The following is a 22,439-nucleotide window of genomic DNA, read 5'->3' as shown; positions in this document are numbered from 1 at the left end:
GTTGTTCTATGTTGACACTAGAAATTTTTTGAAAGCAATAAGAGGAAACAGATATCGTTTCGTCCCCAAAGGTGTCACGTTCCCTACCGAAACCATCACGCTTGTTGTGAGAAGCTCTGGTTTGTGAGAAGCTTATACCCAAACCTGCCCCAAATGGGACAAATTTTTTACCATGGCATATTGATGACGCTCCATGATAGCATGCCAAGTTTCATGAATTTTAGATGAGTTTTGGATTTACAAGAATTTAAAAACCAGGTATATCAATGTTTGCTGCCGAGTGACGGTGGCAGGGTGTTTGACATTCATTCCCATTTCTTGCATGGGACCTAAGCATGCAACAAAGGACACAGATTTGATTTTTCAACCCGTTTATATGCACTGGAGCATGTGCATGTAGTTCAAATTTGAATTATGCACCTGAAATGCCTACAAAACCAAGTTAATGTATAAGAACATCCAAACGAACCCTGAATAATTCCAATTTTTTTGACGACACACCTATAGTTGCATGTTCACTGCAGACAAAATTTCTAACAATTCAAACACCATCCTTTGCAGCTGTGACCCCATTATGTAATTCAAATCAAGATGAAAAATCAAGTAGATCGCACACATTTTATTATCACAAACCGTGTGAGATGCAGCACAAAATATCTTGGAGCACCGCCGGAGTGTCAAGCACACTAGCCCGCTCCTCAAATATCATTTCACTGTTCAATCATCGCCGGTGACAGATGGGGACGTGGACCCGTGTCGTGAGGGCAACTTCGGCAGCCCACTCCGGTGAGAGCGCGGCCGCAGCCGCCAGGCGCGTGCTAACAAGCTTCGTGAGGGCGACCGCAATCTGCGTCCGGGCGGCCAAGGCAGCCCAAACGGCCGCTGTTGCTTCTCAGGCGGCGGCAGCAGCATCTACCTCGGGGATAGCTACTGGCGAGAGCGGCACAGCAGCTGTCCGTTCCACAGCGGCGGCCTTAGCCCTGATGGAGGCCGCCCACGGCCATGTCGAGGCCATCCACACCCAGCTCGTGGCGGTCACCGCACAAATCGAACGAAGCTTCTCCAACAATGGTCAGCAACCCACGGCCGAAGAGTTGGTAATCACCGAGAGCGTTCGAGCAACCATCCGTTCCTGTGCGGCATACCTTGCCACGACGGAGCCCGCCAAAGCCTAGATCGTGGCCGCCCACGCCCAGCTCGTGGCCGCCCACACTTTGCGCGCCAGTTTTTTCACTGAAGCGATTCCAAATTTTCGGCTTCCGCGGAAATATCTACCTCCCCGCCCCCTCCCTCTTACCAAAAGCCACATTTCCCCTGTTTCCGCCTTCCTTTCCAAGTTGAAACCTTCACTCCTTGCTTGCAGTGCTGCCTCCTCACCGGCGACCCTCCTTCACGCTGCTCGGCCTCACCTATCCAGGCAGGTAATCAACACCCGACCCCCATCCTCCTCCTCCTTGCACATCCCACATGCCCCGACTGCCAGCGCGACACCTTCCACCCAAATCACCAACCCCTCCACCAAATAAGCGCCGCCCTAAGCCATGGTGCGTGTAGTATAGCCAGGATCTCAAGGAGCATTTGGCAGCGGAGAAGCAAATCGCGGCCGCACGCTCGGATGAGGTCGCGATGGCTGCCATTCGTGTCGACCCCCAGATCTTGGAGGAGCACCTCAACGTCGAGGCCACCGTCGGCGCCTCACGCGCGGACGACGTGACGCGGTTGTCTGGTCGGTTCAATTCTGCAATGCGATGTACAATTGTTGTGGGTGCATTCTGTTATTGTATACCATGTGAGAAATAAATTGAATTTGGTTGTACTAAATACATGAGAAACAAATACAATTGCTACATTTCCAAGTTGTTAAGCATGCTTGGTTTGGTTAACTGTCTGATCTTCTATTAGGAGTATGTTATATTGTGCAATGTGGTGCTCAGTTAACGTTTGGTTCATTTGTCGTGGTGTTTAGTTAATTGTTTGGTTCAATTCTGCAATGCGATGTTCAATTGTTGTGGGTGCATTCTGTTATTGTATACCATGTGAGGAATAAATTGAATTTGGTTGTACTAAATACATGAGAAACAAACACAATTGCTATATTTCCAAGTTGTTAAGCATGCTTGGTTTGGTTAACTGTCTGATCTTCTATTAGGAGTATGTTATATTATGCAATGTGGTGCTCAGTTAATGTTTGGTTCATTTGTTGTGGTGTTTAGTTAACTGCTTGGTTCAATTCTACAATGCGATTTCCAATTGTCGTGGGTAGAATTTTGTATTGTTGTGCATGTGAGGAATAAATCAAATTTGGCTGCACTTAATACATGAGAAACATATACAAGTGCTATATTTCCTAGTTCTTAATCATGCTTTGTTTGGATAAATGGGTTTTCCATCTGGCTTGAATTAATATGATGAATCTGCAATGTGCTTATTTTTCATCAACATATTTTACTGATAGCATGCGAACCCGCACTTAACCTGATGACTAACTACCTTATATGTGTTGCAGGGAAACAATGGGAAGCACCGAGGTTTACAATCGGGGTTTGCACATGCATGGTCCTTTGCCTAATAGAACATTATTGTGCAATTGCAGGAACCATTCTAATATTTATGTTTTTAACAATTTGGTCTTGCACATGTAGGTCCTGCTGTCAGAGGTTTTGACCCACTGTTCGACCCTTTTTGCATATGGGGAAATGAGTTGTCCATGAATATCAGTCAAGTCAAGAAACTCAGAAACATTGTTAGGATAAAGAAATTAGCGACAAAAAACAACAAGATCTTTGTCTGCACAATGAAGAAGACATCAGCTCACTACAAGATGGTACTAACTATTATACCTTGCCTTTTTTATTCCTTTGCCCCATTTCCAATATAGAGAAGATATTTATGCACATCCTTAGTTTCAGGCCTTTCCAAAGCAGTTCATTGATGATTACCTCTCAAACCACTTGTATGGTCAGGAGGCGAGGAAGGTATTCATACAACACCCACGGTTCTATATTGAAGTGTTCCTGAAGAGGACAAAGGATGGACGGTCAATCATCCACAGGCACTGGCCTAAAGTTGCAAAGACCTTCAACATCAATGAAGGCTCAATATTCTCCTTCTGCTTCAACAGTTTTCCAGATGAGATACATCAGTCTATGTACCGTCTATGATGCTAATTTCAAAAGGTTATAGATGTTGCATGTGAAACTTGGTGTTGGTGTAGTTGTGTAATGAGGTAGCTGAGTGCTGAAGCTATATGATGTTGTACTATGATGTATTTCAATTATGAAAATTAAATATATTGTGTGCTTAATATGAAATGTCAATCAGATTAATAAATGGATTATTAATAATAGGATAATTAGCCTGCTAATTGGGTTATTCTATTGCAAATGATTATTGAGAAAACACCATGTGTGATGCATTCCATAACGCACACAGTTGCTAGGAATAAACCGTGTTAGAATAATGAACAATCACACATGACATCCTCTTGAAAACTGTTTGCGTTAGGCCACGTGGCGCAAACGTTTACCACATAAAAACTATGGGTGATGGACAGCCTTTGCCACACAGTTTCTTCTACGCACCGTGTGTGATGCATTCAATAACGCAAACGATAAAATTGTTAATACTGTGTGCAATGGAAACGTTATCACAAACGATTTAACGGGGAAAATTGTGTGTGATGCACTTGCAAATAGAAACGTTTTCCTTGGAGCGACTGTGTGGGATGTATATACGAACGGAAACGTTTAGCGGGGACTGACTAAGTGGGATGTACTTACGACCGGAAATGATTTCGCCTGTATAATTGTATTTTTAGCACTACTGTACGTATAACCGTATTTTGTCGCTCGCCGGTCGCACACGACCTCATTTTGCCGAGTGTGTGTGCCAGGAGGGCATATTCCCGACGGTTTCTGGGTCGTGTGGGGAGGACCCCCTATCGCCCACACTCACTAGGCGACGGTTCCAAATGCCGTCGCGGAAAGGGGTTAAAAACCGGTTGTATAGCACCTCGTTGTACTAGTGTCGTGTGGGTTGCTTTTTATCTGGAACAAAATGAAAAATGATGTCAAATACAATTAAGAAACAGTACACATGATCTGAATATAGAATGGATAAATAATATAAAAAAAGATTCAGTTGTAATACCTGAATCAATTTGCTCTTTAGCATAGTGGATGCATGCAACCTCCACCTACACCTATCATAAGGGCAATGAACAGCGAATCTTCCTGGCTCACTCCTATCAACCTCATAGGAGTTTTCAGTGAGAATGCAATATGTAGTCACTGCATTACGACAGTCCACCATCGATTCGAATACGGTTCCTGGAGTAAGCTGTGGATTCTCCCTGTTCCACTCAATTGTTGGCATGTCCTCACCATAATATTCTTGTAAAACTAAGGAGTCGATGTTCTCCTCCCTCCCTTCATCATCGGTGTCATCAAATCTAGCACGACTGCTAGGCTCCTCTGGATATTCATCTTCCACTTCCTGTTGACTGACTCTATCTACCAGTTCAGGGAATAGAATCTCATCCTCATCATCATGTCAAGGCACTTCCTCGTCAGGCTCTGCATCTACTTCTACATCAGGTCCAGAAGGGAGAGGAGAAGTGGCAGAATTAGCGGCAACCGACATGTTGTGGCTTTCAGAACCACTAGGTTTACTTGGTCTCGACCTACAAGGAGTGCGAGGACGCTCGCTATTAGCAGAGACAGATGATGTTTGAACACCCTTCCCCTTCGGGATACGTTGTTTGCATGCCTGAAGCACACTGATATGGATTTCATCGAAATGGTTGTCAGCATTCAAACTAAATAGCAATCCGAGATGCTCATGACAAGTTAATGGGACAAATCTCTGCTCAGTACTGTCGAAATATCTCAGTTCAACAGCATCGGCAGGGCTCCACAGATACTCACAACAGAGTGCCTCACGAAAATCTTTGAATGAAATGCTGGTTTCTACCACTTTCGGATAAAAAATCCAGAAATCACACATGTCTTAGTTCCACGTAGCTCGCTAGTTTCCATTCTAACCGCCAGCCGAAAAGCAAGTGCAGAATCAACCCTATTCGATTGAAATAAAGGGTGCAGTTAGGCCGAAAATTTTCAGAAAAAATGCATTGATTCACGCCAACGGTGGTCAAATACAGCCTAATTTACGGATCTCCTAATCAATTTGAGAGGAAAACGATGCTTACCCTGGTGGAATCCATGAATTATCCGCCTCTGATTCAACCCAATCATCTCCACGGTCGATGGGCCGAACGGGGTGCTCTCCTGATGACCCACAAGTATAGGGGATCAATTGTAGCTCTTTTCGATAAGTAAGAGTGTCGAACCCAATGAGGAGCAGAAGGAAATGATAAGTAGTTTTCAGTAAGGTAATCTCTGCAAGTGCTGAAATTGTAAGTAGCGGGTAGTTTGATAGCAAGATAATTTGTAACGAGCAAGTAACGATAACAGTAGCAAGTATGCAGCAAGGTAGCCCAATCCTTTTGAGGCAAAGGATATGCCAAAACGGTCTCTTATGATAAGCAAAGCGTTCTTGAGTGTACACATGAATTTTATCTAGTCACTTTCATCATGTTGGTTTGATTTGTGCTCACTGCTTTGATAATTTGATATGTGGATGGACCGGTGCTTAGGTGCAGTTCTTACTTGAACAAACCTCCTACTTATGATTAACCCTCCCGCAAGCATCCGCAACTACGAGAAAAGTATTAAGAATAAATTCTAACCATAGCATTAAACTTTTGGATCCAATCGGTCCCTTACGGAATAGCGCATAAACTGGGGTCTAAGCTTCTATCACTCTCGCAACCCATCATCTAATTGCTACTCCACAATGCATTCCCTTAGGCCCAGATATGGTGAAGTGTCATGTAGTCGACATTTACATGACACCACTAAGGGAATCACAACATACATACTATCAAAATATCGAACACATATCAAGTTCACATGATTACTTGTAACATGATTTCTCCTGTGACCTCAAGAACAAAAGTAACTACTCACAAATGATAAACATGCTCATGATCAGAGGAGTATTAAATAGCATAATGGATCTGAACATATAATCTTCCAACAAATAAACCATATAGGAATCAACTACAAGATGTAATCAACACTACTAGTCACCCACAGGCACCAATCTATAGTTCCGGTAACAAGATTGAATACAAGAGATGAACTAGAGTTCGAGATGAGATGGCGTTGTTGAAGATGTTGATGGAGATTGCCCTCCCCAATATGGGAGAGTTGTTGGTGATGATGATGACGATGATTTCCCCCTCCAGGAGGGAAGTTCCCCCGACGGAATCGCTCTGCCGGAGGGCAAAAGTGCTCCTGCCCAAGTTCCGCCTCGAGACGGCGGCGTTCCATCCCGAAAGCCTTGTCCTCATTTTTTCTAGGTCAAAATGACTTATACACCAGAAGATGGGCACCGGAGGTGGGCCGAGGAGGGCACAAGCCACCAGGGCGTGCCTGGGCTCCCTGGCGCGCCCAGGTGGGTTGTGCCCACTCCCCCTCTGGTGGTTATTTGCTCCAATAATTCTTAAATATTCCATAAAAAATATCCGTGAAGTTTCATCTTGTTTGGAGTTGTGCAGAATAGGTGGCCTGACGTAGCTTTTCCAGGCCCAGATTTCCAGCTGCCGGAATTCTCCCTCTTTGTGTGTACCTTGCAAATTATGAGAGAAAAGGCATTAGAATTACTCCAAAAAGCATTATTATGGATAAAAATGTAAGAAATAACAGTAATAAAACATGATGCAAAATGGACGTATCAACTCCCCCAAGCTTAGCCCTCGCTTGTCCTCAAGCGAAAACCAACATCGGAAAACATGTCCACATGCTTTGAGAGAGACGTGTCGATAAAAACAAAATACGGACATAGAAGCATCATATTGATTATTGTAACAACAACAAAAATAAACATAGGCCTTTTATCATATACTTCTCATGAATAAGTAATAGTTCATCACACAATCAAAGTACAAAGCAAAAACTCTATTAGAAACCAACAACCTATGTTCTCAGTCAACTTTGCAACTACAATTCATCATCTTTTCAGGAAGGGTCATGTGTCGGAGCCTTTAGGCAAGTCCACATACTCAACCATCATATAGTCTTCTATGGTTGCTAACACTCACCTCGTACCCATGAGCAAAACGTTTCAACCGGACACATAGAAAGATAGGGGCTTATAGTTTCGCCTCCCAACGTACTCACCTCAAGGGTGATGTCAACAATAATAACTCATGCTATCTATATTCAACTGGACATATGTGCCTAGATCTTTCCTCACCACATGATGCTTGCCAAAGGAGAAAAATAAAAAGGAATAGAAGGAAAACTTTGACTCTTTGCATAAAAGTAAATACATAAAAGTAAAAGATAGGCCCTTCGTAGAGGGAAGCAGAGGTTGCCATGCGCTTATTTGTTTGTATGCTCAATCCCTTAGTGCAAGAGAATGTCACGTTGTATTGCCCCTTAAGGTGACAACCTTTATTATGCAGTCTGTCACTTTTATTCTTCATCATACAAGTTCGTACAACGCTCAATTTTATCTTACACCAAATGATCTCACATCTTTAGAAGCAATTTTTATTGCCTTTTTGCACCGATGACAACTTACTTGAGGGATCTTTCTCAATCCCTAGGTAGGTATGGTGGACACTCGAAAAGGATTTGGGTTTAAGGGTTTTTGGATGCACAAGTAGTATCTCTACTTAGTGCGGAATTTTTGGCTAGCAAAGATGTAGCGACCCGACCTCAGACGGTCAAGTCTCTGTGCTTAAGTGTCATCCCTGGATCGGTATGCTGACACACACAGTCCTCAAGTATTTATAACATAGGTAAATCACATGTATAAAGTAACGTAAATACTATTACCTTTAATCCAAATAGCGGAAGTAACAACAAGGTTGTGGATTCCCATCAACACCAACGGCAAAGTTGAGTGTAGAAGTCGTAACCCTAACGTATCACTTACTCGTCATAAGATTCCTGCAACATGAGATGTTGCAGCCACAGAGGGTCAGTACATTGAACGTACTGGCAATTTCACACTGTAGAGCAATGCTGAATAATGGCTATCACTACATGCATATTTGGCTGGTGGAGGCTCTAAGTTTAATGTTGCATAAAGAAATTTTTTCCCTACAACAAAGGAATATATTTTATTTAACTTCAAAGTTTGTTGATAATATTGAGAATGGTAACCCCATATAAATCCCAAAATAACAATTAATAACCCAACAAATTAATTAAGTAAAGTGATGAGATCATCATAATAATTCAAGCACCAGATACTCGAGATGTCCATAACCGGGGACACGGCTAACCACAATTAGTTTGTATACTCTGCAGAGGTTTGCGCACTTTTCCCCACAACACTCGATCTCCTTCGTTGAATTTCTCGCACTACATGGTGTTTGAGAAACGGATGACCGAGACACAGTCATTCAGAAGCATTAACTCTTTCGACGGGTAAACCGTACCACCTACATCCCCTACATCTGCTAGTTTACCACTGAAAGAGGTCACACAACATACTCATCTATGCCAGAGCCCATAATGGCTTGTGGCTGCACACGGAAGTTTCTAGCATGAATAATCTTATGATCCCTTTGAGCCTGGGTGGCGAACCATAGGATGATCACACGGATTCCCCGGGATCTCCTTGGACAACACTGGATTCCCCAGGTGTCCAGGCAATCCACTGGTATCCCCAGGGTGCCCCAACCAATCAACCCAGATGTGTATTAAAGTAGCCATCTTAAGTTTCCCTTAGTTCATAATAATTCTCACATCTGTCATGAATCACTCAAACCAAACCCCGTCTATGAGCATAGCATAGCAGTATAAGCATAACGTAGAAGTAACTCCCAAGGTTTGAAGTAAAAGACAATAGGTTCTACCTCATCAATTACTTCCCGATACCCACATGTTAATCAGATCCTACTCATGCAATGTTTGAGGATTGAAACTAATGCATAAAACTGGGTAATAAAGGGATATGATCAAAGTGTGAACTTGCCTTGTACTCATGATGTAGATGCTTCGCACTCATAACTCATGATAGTTCTACTCGTCACACTCTTGTCAATCTATCATAAGCAAGCAATAGTAACCACACATAAGCAATCACCCAAAAGATCGGAAAGAACGAAGAAAACAATTCGGAAAACTTCAAACCAAGAAAATAAATCTTGCAACAGAAAACAATTTCTAACAGTACCAAAATTAAGTGAATTTGGCCTTATCAGAAAGTTTAGGTCAAGAGCTTCGATTTGCAAAAAGAATCAACTAAAACGGAGTTATAAAACTTGAGTTATGAACAAAAAAAGTTTGAATTCCAATCTATTTGAAATCAAATTTTAAACTTTCAAAATATGTTTAAGTTGATTAACTAGACAGAGGGGATCATAACGAAGAAGTGGGCGTTGGTTTCGTTGGATTTGGATAAGCGAGTGAAAAGTTGTGATCCCTAGAAGATTAGGGACTAATCTGCAAAGAAAAATATTCATGAATGAAATTAAGAAGAAAAGGAAAAATCTACCAGACGAATGTCCGCTACGAAAACCTAACAAACGGACTCGTTCGCTGCGAAGAGATAAACAGCGAGCGTTCACTAAATAACTAAACCCAAGAAAACAGATCTAGGTTTTCTAAAAAAACCAATCTAAACAAAAAACGGCGGTTCGTACCGGACCGGGAAAACCGGCGAGCCGGGCGGTTAGTCGGGGCGGCCGATCCGGCGAGTCCGGCGGGTGGCGGCAACTCCGGCGGCGTCGGGCGAGGTGGCGGCGACTGCGGCGCGCGGGCGGCGGTGCGGGCAAAGCGGCTCGGCGACGCGGGAGGGTAGTGGCGGCGGTGGCGCAATGCGGCGGCGGCGGCTAGCAATGGCGGCGAGTGCGGGGTGCGGCGGCGGACAAGGAGACAGGGGCGGGGTGGTGGTCTCGCCTTATAAAGGCCAGGGGAGGGGCGCGGCTTGGAGAAGAGGCCGGCCGGGGCGTGGTGGCGGCGGACTCCGGCGGAGTCCCGATCCGAGACGGCGGGGAAGACGGTGGCACTGCGGGCCGGCTGGGCCTTCGGCCCAGTTCGGTCCGGAAGTTTTTTTAAAAATAATAATTTTGAGACTAGAAAATAAAATAATAAAACGATAAAATAAAAATATACTATAGGCATATAGTATATCGAAATTTTTAGAAAAATATTTCATACAACGTGAACATTTTTCTAGTGTCAAATAAAATCCACAAAAATTTAAATAAAACAAACAGTGCCACTTCAGCAATAAAACGTCATAAAAATCATTTTAAAAATACAGAAATAAAATCAAATTTATTTCTCTCCAATTTTCTAATGTAGGGAATCATTTTACCCTAATTTCCATATATTTTACTTTTGGAGAAAATAAATTTGAATAAAATCCAAATAACTGCAAATTGAAAATACTTTCAAAGGGACTTTAAATTTGAATTCTTTTAAACTTCCAACTTATATTTCATATGTTTTGAAGAAGTCATTTTATCTTCTCTCATGAAAATCATTGAGTTGCTTAAAGTTTCTGAATTGAAAAATATTTCCAAATAAAATTCAAATCTTTTCGAAACCCTCATTTATTTAAATGGAAGAAGTCATGTCATCTTCTCTCCGGGGTTTTGTGGTGAAAAGAATTTGAATTCATGGAGATCATAAATGCAAAATGAAAGCTTGGGAAAGTCCTTTTATTCCCTCTCATTTAACTTTCAAAAGTTTCAAATTTCACTCACTTTCAGTCAATCAATCACACAACAACCAAAACTATTTATTTATTATAACATTCCAATATTTAGAATTTTGGGATGTTACAAACCTACCACCCTTAAAATGAATCTCGTCCTCTAGATTCGGAGAGGCTAGAAACAAATAGGTTAGGTTTGGGGGTCTTCTCAAAATCCATCGATCGTCTCCGGGGTCTCGGGTGCTACCACCCTTAGAAGTAGTGTTACGGTTCCATCAAAACTCATATACTCCATCCTTATTGTTGACAGTGTCGGTCTTCTCAAATTCTCGGGAAAATTCCTTCTCTGGGCTCTTCCGGTAGTGGCATAACCTTTTCCCCAATTCTTCTGTCCTTCCATCTTAGTAATGTTCTTCCATGACTGGGTCTTCTTAGCTGATAGGTCTGGCGCCAATATTAAACATCTATCAATATCTCATGGTGGTCAACAATTTATGGTTTGTCCTGCAGGAAAGGGGTCTGGGCTTCATTCTCACCATATGACCTACGGTTGGCAACAGCTGCCTTGTACAAGGGAAAATTGTCATACCATTCTAAGGTTTAAACAAGGTTTTGATCGTCGTCTCTCTACTATAGGTAATTCACTCCGATTTACCATCCCGTATAGCAAGGCGAATAATAAGAGTAAGTCGGTATGGTGATCAATCCATCCCGCACCCAAATCATTACCTTGTATATGGTTTAGCGAATTTCACATTCTAACACTTGGTCTTCCTCACAAGCATTGCGGAATTTCTCTTGTCGACGAACCAAGTTCGGATAAATCCATTGATTCTGCAAGCCAAACGAACATCTATCGTTCCTTCACACTCTCAGGTTTAACGTTACTCCTAATAGATCGTCTGTTGATAGAGTCGTATCTTCTTCCAGGGTTTTTCCTTCAGCAAGAGTGTGCTTGCTTCTTGGCAGGTCCTGGAGCCTGTGGGTTATGGCCCATCTCATCACTTGTAAACCTTGAATTCATCATTGGGGCAACTCATCATTTATTCCAACATCCAGCTTCCTAGCATTCTTAAATCCATCCAATTCTACTTTCTCCCTTCCTTCTATTTGTACCAAACTAAGACGTGGTTACTCAGACTCATCATGGAGTTACAATTGCTCCTTATTACCAATCATTATACCTCCTTTTTATCCAATAGTACTTCATCCCTTCATACTCTTGGGATACCCCACATATCGAGACAAGACTCATACTTATTTTGTCTGAAATCCACTTCGGGGAATATCATCACCTTTTCCAGGGGTCAAGGGTCTTCACAGGGTACTACCACCCCTAAAATGCTCCAATTCTTCCATAGACCATATTTCTCATATCCTAAAAAATGGTCAAAATCTTTCTTCATAGAGTAACAACTCATAAAATCCAAATCGGCACCAACAATTCTTTATGGATTCTCAAATTATTACAATCTCCTGCATTTCCATTACATGCCTCAACTCAACACTTCAATATAGAAGAATTGTTCCCACTACTACTACTATATTCCTTTTGTTACAAACTCCACTACTTTGCACAAGTCTCCTTCTCTTTGGGACAATCTCTGGCAAAGTGCCCTACTTCATTACAGCTGAAACATATCACTTCTGACAAGTCTCGTGGTTTCCTTGTGATTATATAGCCTCCTTGGGTCCTCTGCTTCCTGTTTGGGAAACTGTTGAAGTAGTGCCCTGACTCCTTGCACCTAAAACAAGTGATATTACTCAGGTCCTTCCTGGAATCCAATCTATTCCTTTTCCTGGACTTTCCGTACCAATCAGGGCTTCTATTTCCTGTGGGTCATACTCTACTTCCACCATCGGGAATTCTACTAGATCCCCATTCAAACAATTCTGGGAGATGTGTCCTTCTTCTCCACATGAAAAGCATGACTTGGTGCAGAGTTTAATTGGGTCTTCTTTGGGTGTCTCCTCCACCCCTTCCTTCGTCACAGGTTCTTATAAAATTTCCATGAGGGCTCCTTTCATTGCTTCTTTCTTCTGCTAGATGGTTCTTTGTACCATGGGGTAAATGTGACACTGAGCAGGATAGTGGGTAGTCCCTTCACACAAGAAACAAGTAATCTCCCTAGTTGGGCATTCTTCAGCTGGGTGAATTTCTTCACAATGAGGGCATCCATCATTGTGTTCTTTATGGTTGTGTCCTATTTCTCCATAGAGCTTCCATGCACAAGGTTTCTTCATATCATTTCCATAAGGCTTCAACTTCTGGGACACTAGCCGAGACTTTTGCAGTGTCAACTTAAATTCTTTCCAAGTGGTTACTCCTTGCCATCCATTGATGGTTTGGTACATCCTCCACCAAGTAGCAGCACCTCTTTCAAAGCACTGAAGAGCATGTTGGGTCATATTCTTTCAGGCTATAGGGTTATTTGATAACCCACAAGTATAGGGGATCAATTGTAGCCTCTTTCGATAAGTAAGAGTGTCGAACCCAACGAGAAGCTAAAGGTAGAAAAAATATCCCCTCAAGTTCTATCGACCACCGATACAACTCTATGCATGCTTAACGTTCGCTTAACCTAGAACAAGTATAAAACTAGAAGTACTTTGTAGGTGTTGTTGGATAGGGTTGCAAGAAAATAAAGAGCGCGCAAATAAAAACTAGGGGCTGTTTAGATAAAAACACAATAAAGTAAATATAGCGAGTGTGGAAAAGTGGTGGTAGGAGTTGCGAAATTGTCCTTAAGCAATTGACTACTTTACTAGACTGATAGCAAGTTTCATGTGGGAGAGGCCACTGCTAGCATGTCATCCCATACTTGGAATTCTATGCACTTATGATTGGAACTATTAGCAAGCATCCGCAACTACTAACGTTCATTAAGGTAAAACCCAACCATAGCATTAAGATATATTGGTCCCCCTTCAATCCCGTATGCATCAATTTCTATGCTAGGTTGAAGCTTCTGTCACTCTTGCCCTCCAATACATAGTCCTATCAACATACAACTAACCCTATGGTGTGATCCACGCGCGCGCTCATATGATGGGCACCAAAGGACAGCAACATAACCACAAGAAAATTAAATCAATCATAGCAATTCATCAACCACCGATAGGACAACGAAAATCTACTCAGACATCATAGGATGGCAACACATGATTGGATAATAATATGAAGCATAAAGCACCATGTCCAAGTAGAGGGTACATCGGGTTGCGGGAGAGTAGACCGCTGTAGATAGAGGGGGAAAGGTGATGGAGATGTTGGTGAAGATGGCGGAGGTGTTGGTGAAGATCGCGGTGATGATGATGGCCCCTGGCGGTGTTCTGGCGCCACCGGAAGCGAGGGGGAGAGAGCCCCCCTCCTTCTTATTCTTCCTTGACCTTCTCCCTAGATGGGAGAAGGGTTTCCACTCTGGTCCATGGTCTCCATGGCGTGGGAGGGGCGAGAGCCCCTCCGAGATTGGATCTGTCTCTCTGTCTCTCTCTGTTTCTGCGTTCTCGTCTTCTGCCTTTTCACCGTTTCGTATATATATGGAGATCCGTAACTCCGATTGGATTGAAACCTTTGCCCAGATTTTTCTCCGAAAATTAGCTTTCTTGCGGCCGAAGAAGAGCAGCAAACGCCTTACATGTGGCCCACGAGGGTTAGGGGCGCACCCAGGGGGGCAGGCGCGCCCCCTACCTCGTGGCCACCTCGGGCACCGTCTCGCGTTGATTATTCTTCCCATATTCTCGAAATATTAAAAAAATATTCTCCGTCCGTTTTTATCCCGTTTGGACTCCGTTTGATATGGGTTTTCTGCGAAACATAAAACATGCAACAAACAGGAACTGGCACTGGGCACTGGATCAATATGTTAGTCCCAAAAATAGTATAAAAAGTTGCCAAAAGTATATGAAAGTTGTATAATATTGGCATGGAACAATAAAAAATTATAGATACGACAGAGACGTATCAGCATCCCCAAGCTTAATTCCTGCTCGTCCTCGAGTAGGTAAATGATAAAAAAGATAATTTTTGATGTGGAATGCTAGCTAGCATAATCTCGATCATGTATCTAATCATGGCATGAATATTAAGACATGAGTGATTCAAAGCAATAGTCTATTTGACATAAAAACAATAATACTTCAAGCATACCAACCAAGCAATTATGTCTTATCGAAATAACATAGCCAAAGAAAGCTCATCCCTACAAAATCATATAGTCTGGCTCTGCTCCATCTTCACCACATAAAGCATTCAAATCATGCACAACCCCGATGACAAGCCGAGCAATTGGTTCGTACTTTTTAACGCGCTTCAGCCTTTTCAACCCTCACGCAATACATGAGCGCAAGCCATGGACATAGCATTATAGGTGGAATAGCATATGACGATGGAGGTTGTGTGGAGAAGACAAAAAAGGAGAAAGTCTCACATCGACGCGGCTAATCAACAGGCTATGGAGATGCCCATCAATTGATGTCAATGTGAGGAGTAGGGATTGCCATGCAACAGATGCACTAGAGCTATAAGTATATGAAAGCTCAAACTGAAACTAAGTGGGTGTGCATCCAACTTGCCTGCTCATGAAGACCTAGGGCATTTGAGGAAGCCCATCATTGGAATATACAAGCCAAGTTCTATAATGAAAAATCCCACTAGTATATGAAAGTGATAACTCAAGAGACTCTCTATATGAAGAACATGGTGCTACTCTGTAGCACAAGTGTGGTAAAAGGATAGTAACATTGCCCATTCTCTCTTTTTCTCTCATTTTTTTTGTTTTTTTGGTGGGCTTCTTTGGCCTCTTTTTTTATTTGGGCTTCTTTGGCATCTTTTATTTTGATAACCTCACATGGGACAATGTTCTAATAATGATGATCATCACACTTTTATTTACTTACAACTCAATATTACAACTCGATACTAGAACAAAGATATGACTCTATATGAATGCCTCCGGTGGTGTACCGGGATGTGCAATGATCTAGCATAGCAATGACATAAAAAAAGGACAAGCCATGAAAACATCATGCTAGCTATCTTACGATCATGCAAAGAAATATGACAATAAATGCTCAAGTCATGTATATGATGATGATGGAAGTTGCATGGCAATATATCTCGGAATGGCTATGGAAATGCCATGATAGGTAGGTATGGTGGATGTTTTGAGGAAGATATAATGAGGTTTATGTGTGATAGAGCGTATCGTATCACGGGGTTTGGATGCACCGGCGAAGTTTGCACCAATCTCGAGGTGAGAAAGGGCAATGCACGATACCGAAAAGGCTAGCAATGATGGAAGGGTGAGAGTGCGTATAATCCATGGACTCACATTAGTCATAAAGAACTCATATACTTATTGCAAAAGTTTATTAGCCCTCGAAGCAAAGTACTACTACGCATGCCCCTAGGGGGATAGATTGGTAGGAAAATACCATTGCTCGTCCCCGACTGCCACTCATAAGGAAAGCAATGAAAGAACAGCTCATGCTCCGACTTCGTTACATAACGGTTCACCATACGTCCATGCTACGGGACTTGCAAACCTCAACACAAGTATTCCTCAATTTCACAATTACTCAACTAGCACGACTCTAATATCACCACCTTTATATCGCAAAACTATTGCAAGGAATCAAACATATCATATTCAGTGATCTACAAGTTTTATGTAGGATTTTATGACTAACCATGTGAATGACCAATTCCTGTCATCTCTCTAAATAGATATAAGTGAACCAAGAGAGTTTAATTCTTTCTACAAAAGATATGCCCATGCTCTAACAAATATAAGTGAAGCAAAAGAGCATTCTACAAATGGCGGTTGTCTATGTGAAGAGAAACAGGCAATCCAAACTTCAAATGATATAAGTGAAGCACATGAAGCATTCTATAAAGCCATACTCAAAAGATATAAGTGAAGTGCAATGAGCATTCTATAAATAAACCAAGGACTATCTCATACCAGCATGGTGCATAAAAGAAAAAAGAAAACTAAATGCAAAAGACGCTCCAAGACTTGCACATATTGCATGAACGAAACAAATCCGAAAACATACCGATACTTGTTGAAGAAAGAGGGGATGCCTTTCGGGGCATCCCCAAGCTTAGACGCTTGAGTCTCCTTGAATATTTACTTGGGGTGCCTTGGGCATCCCCAAGCTTGAGCTCTTGTCTCTCTTCCTTCTTCTCACATCGAGACCTCCTTGATAATCGAACACTTCATCCACACAAAACTTCAAAAAAATTCGGGGAGTTCCCACTGATATACACTACAAAATATCACATGGCTTAATCCACTGATATACACTACAAAAAAAAGACACATCCGTGACATTTTGGGCCGAACGAATTTTTTTTCTGTCATACATATGACACTTCTATGACGATAATTGTGACAAAACCCGGTATCATCATAGATGTGGTGGGCTCCTACTTCTATGACAAAAAATCATGACAAAAAATGGGATTTTCGTCCTAGGCGGGCCGGAGACGCAGTTGCATGACATTCTTTGGGCCGTCCACGACGGAAAAAACCATGGTCAAAGCGAGGGGGAGGAAAATTTCGGGGAGTTCCCGGTTACGGTGGGAGGTCGGGGGGCGAGCGATGCGCATTTTTCTCGTACTGGTACGCGCGTGTGTGCGAGGCGTTGGCTCTAACTGAACCCGAGCGAGGCATTGGGCTCTAACTGAACCCGAGCGATTGCACTGCAGGCTATGCGTTACTGAACCCGAGCGATCGATCGATGGCTGTTAACTGAACCCGATCGAGCGATTCCTTCGCTACTGCTGCTAACTGAAGCCGATCGATTGGATGAACAGTGAGCATTGCAGGGGGGGTTGGATGAACAGTGAGCGGTGGCGTTGCCTCTGGATGAACAGGACCCCGTGGTGTGGAGGGCTGGATGAACAGTAGACGGTGGAGGGGTGCCCATGGAGGGGTGGTTGAACAGGACCCCGTGGTGTGGAGGGCTGGATGAAAAGTACACGGTGGAGGGGTGCCCATGGAGGTGTGGTTGAACAGTAGCCGGTGGAGTAGCGCGCGGTGGAGGCTGGATGAACAGGAGCCCGTGGAGGCTGGAGGAGGTCGACGGTACCCCGTGGAGGCTGGAGGAGGTCGACGGTGGAGATGAACAGTATCCCGTGGAGTCCCGTTTTGCGGTACGCCACACCCCTCCCGATGAACAGGACCCCCGTTTCGACCGTAGGAGGTCCGTTTTGTCCGTTTTAGGTACGCCACACCCCTCCCGATCAACAGGACCCCCGTTTCGACCGTAGGAGGTCCGTTTCCTCCGTTTTGCGGTACGCCACACCCCTCCCGTTCAACAGGACCCCGTTACGAACGTAGGAGGTCCGTTTCCTCCTTTTTGCGGTACGCCAGGCCTCATTTCCATCGCCTGTTCCGTCCAAGCCCTCCCGATGAACACGACCACGCATTCCGTTCCGACCCAGCCGGTTGGCTCCCACGCGTTCCGTTGCCTCCCGATGAACACGACGCATTCCGTTGCCTCCCCATGAACATGACGCATTCCGTTGCCTCCCCATGAACACGACGACGACGCTGTTTCTCCGTTCCAACCCAGCCATGTACACGAGCCCTGGCCGTACGTATGCGCGAGTAGGCGTTCGAGACCCCGCCCGTATGTACACATACGTGGCCGTATTTCTTTCTTGCACCCTGGCCGCTGTACGTACGTGTACATGCTATGTGCGCGCCTCTACTACGACACGTGCGCGCCTCTACTACGACACGTGCGCGGCTCTACATCCACCAGTATATATGTACGTACACGTTCGCTACAAGAATGACAACGCTACGTACGCTTCGACCAGGTGAGTCCCGACTGTCAGGCACTTCCTTGCGTGCGAAGATGTAGCTGGTGGGTCCCAGCAGTCAGGGGGGAAACATTTTTTTCGCGAAATACGATGGCCTGTCCAGTGGGTCCCCGCTGTCAGGTGGAGGAATAATTATTTTGCACGTAATAAGGAGGCACTTCCTTGCTGCGGCCGTGGACCCAGCTGTCAACCTCTCCACGTACAGTCCACGTCCGATGGAAGCCGTTCCTTGACCACGTTGACCACACCACGCCGAGAGCACCAGGGCGGTGGACGACAGCGAGGCCTAGGAAGGCGACGACGCGGAGCCAGGGAAGACGCGACAGTGGATGCCCACGCGTAGAGGAGTACGAGGGTTCACTGGTTCGCTGCGGTGTGAGGCTGCCATCGCCGCAGAATAACAGGGGGTGTGGGTGACTAGAGGGATGGCCTGGCCAGCAGTGGGAGTAGTAGGCGGCGGTGAGGCCTCCGCCGCATCGTAGCCAGCCACGGGAGGCAGGAGCACGAGGCACGACCGGCGCTGGTTTGGGCGGCTGGAGCAAGAAGACCAGAGGTTAAAGAAGCACTACGGCCGTTGGATGGACATCGTACGGTCACTGGAGCTAGAATCGTGCATATTGACTAAGTTGACAAAGCCCTCCGTCCCTGTCAACTTAGTAGGCCCACAAGTCAGCCTGCCACTATACTGGGTCCCAGCTAACAGGGGGAGTATTCATTTTTTTGTGCGTAATAAGGAGGCACTTCCTTGCGTGCGAAGATATAGCTGGTGGGTCCGAGCTGTCAGCGGCGGTAACGTTTTTTTTCGCGAAATACAGAGGCCCTTTCGGTGGGTCCCTGATGTCAGGTGGAGGAATCATTATTTTGCGCGTAATAAGGAGGCATTTCCTTGTGTGCGGCCGCTGACCCAGCTCTCGGCCTCTCCACGTACAGTCCACTTCAGATGCATGTCGGTCGTTGACCACGTTGACCAGGCCACGCCGAGAGCACCAGGGCGGTGGACGACGGCGAGGCCTAGGAAGGGAACGACACGGAGGCAGGGAAGACTCGGCAGTTGTTTCCCACGCGGAGGGGAGTACGACTGTATGAGGGTTTACTGGTTCGTCTGCCGTCACCGGAGAATAACAGCAGGTGTGGGTGAGTAGAGGGATGGCTAGGCCAGCGATGGGAGTACGGTGGGGCGGTGAGGCCTGTGCGACAGCAGAGCCGGCCGCGGGGAGGAGGGAGCAGGCAGTCCCGCCGGCGCTTGTTTGAGCGGCTGGAGCAGGAAGAGCAGAGATTGAAGATGCACGACAGCCGTTGGATGGCCATCCAACAGTCACTGCTTGTGCGTCAACCTTTTTTTAGGAAAGCCTCAAATCTGTGGAAAATAGCATACAACCCATCTGCCATTATTTCTAATAATTTACAGCCCATTTGCTAATTATTATGGTTTTTTTGGAGCCCATATTCTTTTTGTTAGCATTACAGCCCATATTGTGGCCACGGTTAAAAAATTATACGAAATTTTGCATATTTCGGTGCGGTCCGAACTGTTTTTATTCCCGAAATTTCGACTCACATTCAAACTGATTTTAAAAATAAATGTATATCAATATAAAATCCAATAAATTCTCCACGCATAAAAATTAATGTAATTTAAAATCTCGAAATGAAAAAAAAGATATTTGAAACTAATTGCTGGTTTGATGTGTTTTAAAAATGTACAGCCCATTTCTCATTACTGATGGGCCATTTTCTCGGCCAGCCGAATGAAAGCTCTCCTCTTCTTGAAAGATTTGCAGCCTAACAGGCCTGACAAAGCGACTTAGTTGGCAAATCACAAAAAAACTGGGCTGTGGCCGTGGACCCAGTTGTCAGCCTCTCCACGTACAGTACTCTTCTGATGGAATGTCGTTGACCACGCCGTGCCGAGAGCACCAAGGCGGTGGACGACGGCGAGGCCTAGGAAGGGGACGACGCTGAGCCGGGGAAGACGTGGTAGTGGATGCCCACGCGGAGAGGAGTACGAGGGTTCACTGGTTCGGCTGCGGTGTGAGGCTGTCGTCGCCGCAGGGCCTGGCTAGCGGTGGGAGTAGTAGGGGGCGATGAGGCCTCAACGGCAGCACAGCCGGCCACTGGAGGCAGGAGCAGGCGGTCTCCCCGGCGCTGGTTTGGGTGGCTGGTGCAAGAAGAGCAGCGATTGAAGAAGCAGCAGGACCGTTCGATTCAAATCCAACGGTTACTGCTGCTAAAATCGTTTGTTGACTAAGTTGACAAGCCCTGCGTACGCGTCAACTTAGTAGGCCCACAGGTCAGCCTCCCAACCGGTGCGCCCCAGATGTCAGTGGGAGGAATCATTTTTTTCGCTTAATAAGGAGGCAGTTGATTGCGTGCGGCCAGGCCAGCGGAGGGAGTAGGGTGGGCCGGGGAAGCCTGCGCGGCATCACAGCAGGCCACAAGAGGAGGGAGCAGGCAGTCCCGCCGGCGCTAGTTTAGGCGGCTGGAGCAGGAAGATCAGAGATTGAAGAAGCACGTCGGCCGTTGGATGGACATCCAACAGTCACTGCTGCTAGAATCGTGTGTTCACTGACAAAGCCTTGCGTAAACAAGTCAGCCTCGAAATCTGTGGCGTGTACAGCCCATTTGCTATTATTTTTATATTTTTTTACTCATTTTCTAATTCATATGGAATTTATTGCAGCCCGTTTTCCATTTTTAGAATTGCTGGCCATTTTATGGTCAGTACCAGGGTCAAAAAATTAACTAAATATGTGGGAAATTTTGAAAATTCACAAATTTTTGCCGGGGAACGAAATATTCTTAATCCAAAAATTAATAGCCATACTAAAACAAATTTAAAAATAAATTAGTACTATGTCATGTTAAATCCAATGAAATACGTATAAGATATCAGTGAAGAACAAAAACAAAAAAAGAAACTTATATCCCATTTGCTATAATTTTTTTGGAATTTTCAACCCCTTTTGATATTACTATTAACAGACATTGACCATACTCTTAAGCCAGGCCGGAATGTATCCCTCCTCGTCTTGAAAGATTTGCAGCCCAGTAATTCGGAGAAAACAAATAGGCCTAGCTTGGGTATTCTTCAAAAACAAATACTGGGCTACCTATTTTCCCAAAGAACTGGTGCATGAGCATTTAGCTTTATTTATTTATTTATTTATTTATTTATGTTTAGGGGACCATGAGCATGTACCTGGGCCGGATTCATGTGAGAGCCTCCCTTCCAGTTAATTATGGGCTTCTCTATTGGGCCTTCATCAGTGGGCTGCATGTTATCAACAAGTGGAAAATGTGTTCCGTACGAAAAATAGTATGCGCTACGTACGGTACGGGGCACTAAAGGATCGAACCGTGCAACGACTTCCAAAACATTGTGTTTGTCGTTCTAACAACACATTTATTCAACCAACAGACGAAATATACTACTGATTTTACATTGAAAACAGCAGCAGCAGCAACCAGGGCTAGGGGTGCAACAGAAGCAGTAAGCAGACCAGAAGAGTGAAGACGCAGCTCTCTCTTCCAGACCAAACATCAGCCATCATTACAAAAGGGCCACCAAAAAAGAACAAGTGTATGCATCAAACTAAATAAAGATCCTACTACACCAAGTGTACGCATCTAACTAACTGGCTCAGTTAGACGTTACTATTTATTAAGCTGTGAAGATTGGCTGACGGCTTGAACTAGATGGGTGCCTGAGGGGGGAAACTCCAGCCAGCAGGTCGAAGTCTGATACTTGCGACCCTCTCTCCTAGTTTGGGCTGCAGAGCGTGGCGACACATATCAGGGTATGGTGCATGCAGAGACGCATGGTGCGCTGTGTACACACAATTTTGCCTTATGAACGAAACCG

The sequence above is a fragment of the Aegilops tauschii genome, chromosome 1, assembly GCF_002575655.3.
Source record: "Aegilops tauschii subsp. strangulata cultivar AL8/78 chromosome 1, Aet v6.0, whole genome shotgun sequence".
In the NCBI taxonomy this organism is placed as follows: Eukaryota; Viridiplantae; Streptophyta; class Magnoliopsida; order Poales; family Poaceae; genus Aegilops; species Aegilops tauschii.
Note: the sequence above shows the minus strand (reverse complement) of the source record.